General features: G+C 47.9%; 1 protein-coding gene across 1 annotated transcript in view; it reads right to left on the minus strand.

Annotated features, from left to right (window-relative positions):
* Nucleotides 1-8034, minus strand: part of LOC138359661 (uncharacterized) — a 136421-nt gene that overhangs the window by 127276 nt on the left and 1111 nt on the right. The window lies entirely within an intron of this gene.

Below are 8034 nucleotides of genomic sequence, written 5' to 3' on the forward strand. Positions count from 1 at the left end.
ATGGTCTCATGGTACCTGTGTATGGGCTCATGGTACCTGTGTATGGTCTCATGGTACCTGTGTATGGTCTCATGGTACCTGTGTATGGTCTCATGGTACCTGTGTATGGTCTCATGGTACCTGTGTATGGGCTCATGGTACCTGTGTATGGTCTCATGGTACCTGTGTATGGTCTCATGGTACCTGTGTATGGTCTCATGGTACCTGTGTATGGTCTCATGGTACCTGTGTATGGTCTCATGGTACCTGTGTATGGTCTCATGGTACCTGTGTATGGGCTCATGGTACCTGTGTATGGTCTCATGGTACCTGTGTATGGGCTCATGGTACCTGTGTATGGGCTCATGGTACCTGTGTATGGTCTCATGGTACCTGTGTATGGTCTCATGGTACCTGTGTATGGTCTCATGGTACCTGTGTATGGTCTCATGGTACCTGTGTATGGTCTCATGGTACCTGTGTATGGGCTCATGGTACCTGTGTATGGTCTCGTGGTACCTGTGTATGGTCATACCAGGACCTGATGGTATGATCACTATCAGCCAATCAGGAAGTGTTAGTGTGGTTGTCAACGCTCTGAGTGGTGGTAGTGTGATGGTGGTTTGTCCCGAGGGCCAATCAGCGCCTCGTGTTGTACTTACCTAGTTGTACTTGCGGGGGTTGAGCTCTGGCTCTTTGGTCCCGCCTCTCAACTGTCAGTCAACTTGTGTACAGGTTCCTGAGCCTACTGGGCTCTATCATATCTACACTTGAAACTGTGTATGGAGTCAGCCTCCACCACATCACTGCCTAATGCATTCCGTTTGTCTACCACTCTGACACTGAAAAAATTCTTTCTAACGTTTCTATGGTTCATTTGGGCACTCAATTTCCACCTGTGTCCCCTAGTGCGTGTGCTCCTGGTGTTTAATAGTCTGTCTTTATCTACCCTATCAATTCCTCTGAGAATCTTGTATGTGGTGATCATGTCCCCTCTAACTCTTCTGTCTCCAAGTGACGTGAGGCTTAATTCCCGTAGTCTCTCCTCGTAGCTCGTACCCCTCAGTTCGGGTACTAGTCTGGTGGCAAACCTTTGAACCTTTTCCAGTTTAGTCTTATGCTTGACTAGATATGGACTCCATGCTGGAGCCGCATACTCCACGATTGGTCTGACATATGTGGTATATAATGTTCTGAAAAATTCCTTACACAAGTTTCTAAAGGCAGTTCTTGTGTACCTGTGTGTATATATATGTGTGTGTGTCTGTCTGTGTGTGTGTGTGTGTGTGTGTGTGTGTGTGTGTGTGTGTGTGTGTGTGTGTGTGTGTGTGTGTGTGTGTGTGTGTGTGTGTGTGTGTGTGTGTCTGTGTGTTTACTAGTTGTGTTTTTACGGGGGTTGAGCTTTGCTCTTTCGGCCCGCCTCTCAACTGTCAATCAACTGTTTACTAACTACTTTTTTTTTCACACCACACACACACACACACACACCAGAAAGCAGCCCGTGACAGCTGACTAACTCCCAGGTACCTATTTACTGCTAGGTAACAGGGGCATTCAGGGTGAAAGAAACTTTGCCCATTTGTTTCTGCCTCGTGCGGGAATCGAACCCGCGCCACAGAATTACGAATCCTGCGCGCTATCCACCAGGCTACGAGGCCCCCTGTGTGTGTGTGTGTGTGTGTGTGTGTGTGTGTGTGTGTGTGTGTGTGTGTGTGTGTGTGTGTGTGTGTGTGTGTGTGTGTGTTTTACATAACTTCGTGGCATATTATTTTACATGTTGAGCTAACTAGTACTGCAGTCTATAACTGTAAATCATAAAGGGCCTTCAAAGACTGTTTGGAACTCTTAAAGTTTTTGAAACCCGCGTTGATGAGTTAGAGGATTCATCTGTGAATAGTGTTCAGAGATGAACATGTTCTCTCTCTCTCTCTCTCTCTTTCTCTCTCTCTCTCTCTCTCTCTCTCTCTCTCTCTCTCTCTCTCTCTCTCTCTCTCTCTCTCTCTCTCCCTCTCTCTCTCTCTCTCTCTCTCTCTCTCTCTCTCTCTCTCTCTCTCTCTCTCTCTCTCTCTCTCTCTCTCTCTCTCTCTCTCTCTCTCTCTCTCCCTCCCTCTCTCTCTCTCTCTCTCTCACTCTCTCTCTCTCTCTCTCTCTCTCTCTCTCCCTCTCTCTCTCTCTCTCTCTCTCTCTCTCTCTCTCTCTCTCTCTCTCTCTCTCTCTCTCTCTCTCTCTCTCTCTCTCTCTCTCTCTCACTCTCTCTCTCTCTCACTCTCTCTCTCTCTCTCTCTCTCTCTCTCACTCTCTCTCTCTCTCTCTCTCTCTCTCTCTCTCTCTCTCTCTCTCTCTCTCTCTCTCTCTCTCTCTCTCTCTCTCTCTCTCTCTCTCTCTCTCCCTCTCTCTCTCTCTCTCTCAACTATCAGAGAATTAGAGAGAGAAAGAGAAATGTCAACACAGCCCAGTTCAGGGGGTGACTAATGAATATATTTATGCACGCCACAACAAGAGAAAACTGTGAATTCCAGTAACCTGTCGACCTACCCAATTACGGCCCAAGAATGGCAATGTATTTTCAAAGTAAACCTCCTCCAGGAAAAGAAATTATACCGGAGAGAGAGAGAGAGAGAGAGAGAGAGAGAGAGAGAAGGCAGGTCTCAGGAGCCGTGGCCCATCCTCCTCAAATATATGAGACTACGACTAGGTGAGTAAGACTAGGTGAGTACAAGCAGTTGTGTCAACATAAAAAAAGGTGAATCAAGTCCCTTCAGTTTGGTCACACTAACAAAGGAGAACGTGACGGAGAGAATCCTCGCCCCCAGCACCAAGAGCCTCACTGTAGCTGAGGAGACTCGTCCCTAGCCTAGCTGAGGCTAGGAGACTCGTCCCTAGCCTAGCTGAGGCTAGGAGACTCGTCCCTAGCCTAGCTGAGACCAGGAGACTCGTCCCTAGCCTAGCTGAGACCAGGAGACTCGTCCCTAGCCTAGCTGAGACCTGGAGACTCGTCCCTAGCCTAGCTGAGGCTAGGAGACTCGTCCCTTAGCCTAGCTGAGACCAGGAAACTCGTCCCTAGCCTAGCTGAGGCCAGGAGAGATTTCCCTAGCCTAGCTGAGACCAGGAGACTCGTCCCTAGCCTAGCTGAGGCCAGGAGACTCGTCTCTAGCCTAGCTGAGACCTGGAGACTCGTCTCTATCCTAGGATGATTGGGGGATAGTTAACACCAGTACGTGTTAACTAGTTGAAACTGTAGTTTCAGCTACAGTTTCTGTAGTTTCTCCATGTTCTTGTACTATAATTGTTTTTGCTCCTACATGTCTGATTGAACCATGGATTCATCCTGTGTGGCTTCTCATTTTTCACTCTTCTAGGCGGGGATACATGTGTCCGCAGGTTCCTGGCTCTTCTGTGTGATGTGGTGGTCCATCATATCTAGTTCCAGCCTTGTATCTGAGTTCTGTTTTCCCTCCTGGTATTCCAGTTAGGAATTTCCTCATCTCATCATAGTTTCCCCTGCGGTAAACCAGCCATTTTCCTTTCTGATCCCTTCCTTGGATAGGTTCTTCCTCGGATAGGTTCTTCCTTGGATAGGTTAGTCCTTGGATAGGTTAGTCCTTGGATCGGTTCTTCCCCGGATAGGTTCTTCCCTGGATAGGTTCTTCCTGGAATAGGTTCTTCCTTGGATAGGTTCTTCCTGGAATAGGTTCTTCCTTGGATAGGTTAGTCCTTGGATAGGTCAGTTCTTGGATAGGTTCTTCCTCGGATAGGTTCTTCCCCGGATAGGTTCTTCCCTAGATAGGTTATTCCTGGAATAGGTTCTTCCTTGAATAGGTTCTTCCTCGAATAGGTTCTGCCTTGGATAGGTTAGTCCTTGAATAGGTTCTTCCTTGGATAGGTTGTTCCTTGGATACGTTCTTCCTCGGATAGGTTCTTCCTTGGATAGGTTAGTCCTTGGATAGGTTAGTCCTTGGATAGGTTAGTCCTTGGATAGGTTAGTCCTTGGATAGGTTAGTCCTTGGATAGGTTAGTCCTTGGATAGGTTAGTCCTTGAATAGGTTCTTCCTCGAATAGGTTCGTCCTATTCTGCCAGATACTCAAATGTCAAATGGAAGATAATGCTAATGATAGAGGAGCAGGAATTATGAGAGGAACAAGAGAATATTACATGACAGAATATGAAAAATAGAAGAATAATGAAGAACATGAGAATAAGAACAAGAACACCGTTATAGGAACCTATTAATAGTGCTTGCCTATTTGTGACTACGAGAGGGTGAGATTGTAGTGATTTACCCCGCACCTACACTCCCTTGTTGTACCTGGGATATGAGGACAAGGAGCTGGGATGTGAGGACAAGGAGCTGGGATATGAGGTCAAGGAGCTGGGATATGAGGACAAGGAGCTGGGATGTGAGGACAAGGAGCTGGGATATGAGGTCAAGGAGCTGGGATAGGAGGACAAGGAGCTGGGATATGAGGACAAGGAGCTGGGATATGAGGTCAAAGAGCTGGGATATGAGGACAAGGAGCTGGGATATGAGGTCAAGGAGCTGGGATAGGAGGACAAGGAGCTGGGATATGAGGACAAGGAGCTGGGATATGAGGTCAAGGAGCTGGGATAGGAGGACAAGGAGCTGGGATATGAGGTCAAGGAGCTGGGTTAGGAGGACAAGGAGCTGGGATATGAGGTCAAGGAGCTGGGATATGAGGACAAGGAGCTGGGATATGAGGACAAGGAGCTGGGATATGAGGTCAAGGAGCTGGGATAGGAGGACAAGGAGCTGGGATATGAGGACAAGGAGCTGGGATATGAGGTCAAAGAGCTGGGATATGAGGACAAGGAGCTGGGATATGAGGTCAAGGAGCTGGGATATGAGGACAAGGAGCTGGGATATGAGGACAAGGAGCTGGGATATGAGGTCAAGGAGCTGGGATAGGAGGACAAGGAGCTGGGATATGAGGTCAAGGAGCTGGGTTAGGAGGACAAGGAGCTGGGATATGAGGTCAAGGAGCTGGGATATGAGGACAAGGAGCTGGGATATGAGGACAAGGAGCTGGGATATGAGGTCAAGGAGCTGGGATAGGAGGACAAGGAGCTGGGATATGAGGTCAAGGAGCTGGGATATGAGGACAAGGAGCTGGGATATGAGGACTAGGAGCTGGGATATGAGGACAAGGAGCTGGGATATGAGGTCAAGGAGCTGGGATATGAGGACTAGGAGCTGGGATATGAGGACAAGGAGCTGGGATGTGAGGACAAGGAGCTGGGATGTGAGGACAAGGAGCTGGGATATAATTACAAGGAGCTGGGATGTGAGGACAAGGAGCTGGGATATGAGGATAAGGAGCTGGGATGTGAGGACAAGGAGCTGGGATATGACGACAAGGAGCTGGGATATGAGGTCAAGGAGCTAGGATATGAGAACAAGGAGCTGGGATATGAGGTCAAGGAGCTGGGATATGAGAACAAGGAGCTGGTATATGAGGACATGGAGCTGGGATATGAGGACAAGGAGCTGGGATATGAGGACAAGGAGCTGGGATATGAGAACAAGGAGCTGGGATATGAGGACAAGAGGCTGGGATATGAGGACAAGGAGCTGGGATATGAGGCCGAGAAGCTGGGATATGAGGACGAAGAGCTGGGATATAAGGACAAGGACCTGGGATATGAGGACAAGGAGCTGGGATATGAGGACAAGGAGCTGGGATATGAGGACAAGGAGCTGGGATATGAGGACAAGGAGCTGGGATATATGGACAAGGAGCTGGGATATGAGAACAAGGAGCTGGGATGTGAGGACAAGGAGCTGGGATATGAGGACAAGGAGCTGGGATATGAGGACAAGGAGCTAGGATATGAGAACAAGGAGCTGGGATATGAGGTCAAGGAGCTGGGATATGAGAACAAGGAGCTGGGATGTGAGGACAAGGAGCTGGGATATAATTACAAGGAGCTGGGATGTGAGGACAAGGAGCTGGGATATGAGGATAAGGAGCTGGGATGTGAGGACAAGGAGCTGGGATATGAGGACAAGGAGCTGGGATATGAGGACAAGGAGCTGGGATATATGGACAAGGAGCTGGGATATGAGGACAAGGACCTGGGATATGAGGACAAGGAGCTGGGATATGAGGACAAGGAGCTGGGATATATGGACAAGGAGCTGGGATATGAGAACAAGGAGCTTGGATATATGGACAAGGAGCTGGGATATGAGAACAAGGAGCTGGGATATGAGGTCAAGGAGCTGGGATATGAGAACAAGGAGCTGGGATGTGAGGACAAGGAGCTGGGATATAATTACAAGGAGCTGGGATGTGAGGACAAGGAGCTGGGATATGAGGATAAGGAGCTGGGATGTGAGGACAAGGAGCTGGGATATGAGGACAAGGAGCTGGGATATGAGGACAAGGAGCTGGGATATATGGACAAGGAGCTGGGATATGAGGACAAGGACCTGGGATATGAGGACAAGGAGCTGGGATATGAGGACAAGGAGCTGGGATATATGGACAAGGAGCTGGGATATGAGAACAAGGAGCTTGGATATATGGACAAGGAGCTGGGATATGAGAACAAGGAGCTGGGATATGAGGTCAAGGAGCTGGGATATGAGAACAAGGAGCTGGGATATGAAGATAATGGAACTATCAGGAGAAAGCACCAATCCACCTCATGTAACACTTGGAAGGGATGGGATGGGACGAAGGGGACGTAATAGTGCCCAACCACCTAGACGGTCGGGGACTGAACTCAGACCTGCACGAGGAAGAATATAAGGATAACTGAAGAATAAAAGAAAACGTATAATTTTGCCAGGATTTAGGAGGGACTAACGAGAACTAAAAAATAAACTTTTTCTCCTGGAGTAGAAAACGAAAACCTCTATTTAACCCTAAGACATGGTTGGGGGGGGGAGCCCCAGCTGTAGAGCCCCCCCCCCCCTACTAAGGGGCCTCACTAAACCGTCGTGACAGGCCTATTTTCCCGCCTCGCGGGGGGCGGGGGGGGGGGGGGGGTAAACAGACAGACCCAAATATAAAATACTACAAAACGTTGTGAAACAAACTAAAAACTGATGTTATTTGTTTCTATAACTTTCATTTTTAACGTTCTAATATATATATATATGTATATATATATATATATATATATATATATATATATATATATATATATATATATATATATATATATATATATATATATATATATATATAAACCTAAAAGGGGAACCACCTCTGGTGCAAGTATAGGGACCCAAAGCCTCGGAGAAGAAAATAAAGCGTATTCAGAGAAGATCTTGTGGATCCTCACTGAACACTTTGATATTCTCTTCTCCTACCACCCCTATTCTTTTGGTATATGTATGCATGTATATATCTCACTTTATTTTATTTAAAAATTTCATTACACAAAAAGGGTTACAACATTGGTTACATGCAGGGTACAAGGCTGCTTGTCACAAGTTGTAGAGCTCCTCCAGCTCCTCAGATGGCGGGCAGGAACCATGGATGCAGTGAGCACTTCCTCTCTGGATCGCCACACTAAGGCGCTGAAAGAGGAAACTGGCGGCTCTAGGGTCTCTTGTTGTTTCAATTGGTTTAGAACCCAACTCCTTCAAAAAACTAGCAGCACTTTTACCCCAGGCACCAAGTGTCTCTGAGGCAATGGGGACAAAATTGTAGTGGTGCTCACGGTCTCTGTATTTACGTGACTTGCCTGCTTCCCGGTGATTGGCAGCTCCTCCTGCTTGTGTACCACTGAAGTCAACATAAGTGTTGGCTAAAGTTGAAACACAAGTGTAGTCCCACACCAACTGTCTACCATTCTTCCAGGGGTTCACCGTGATCCCGTCTGGGCGACCGACAGGCTCATCAGAGTTGCGGAACATTAGTTAACGGGGCTCTCTCTCTGCTGGACAACCAGCTGTGGTACGGCTTCTCTTAATAATGTCATTAACCTCGCCGTGTCTTGCATGCCATCCTCCTGTCCTTTGGCAGAGAAGGCCGTGCCGTCCGTACCTGTCGGCCTCTGCCTCGCCGCAAATACACCTGTATTCG

The sequence above is a fragment of the Procambarus clarkii genome, chromosome 92 (genome assembly GCF_040958095.1).
Source record: "Procambarus clarkii isolate CNS0578487 chromosome 92, FALCON_Pclarkii_2.0, whole genome shotgun sequence".
In the NCBI taxonomy this organism is placed as follows: Eukaryota; Metazoa; Arthropoda; class Malacostraca; order Decapoda; family Cambaridae; genus Procambarus; species Procambarus clarkii.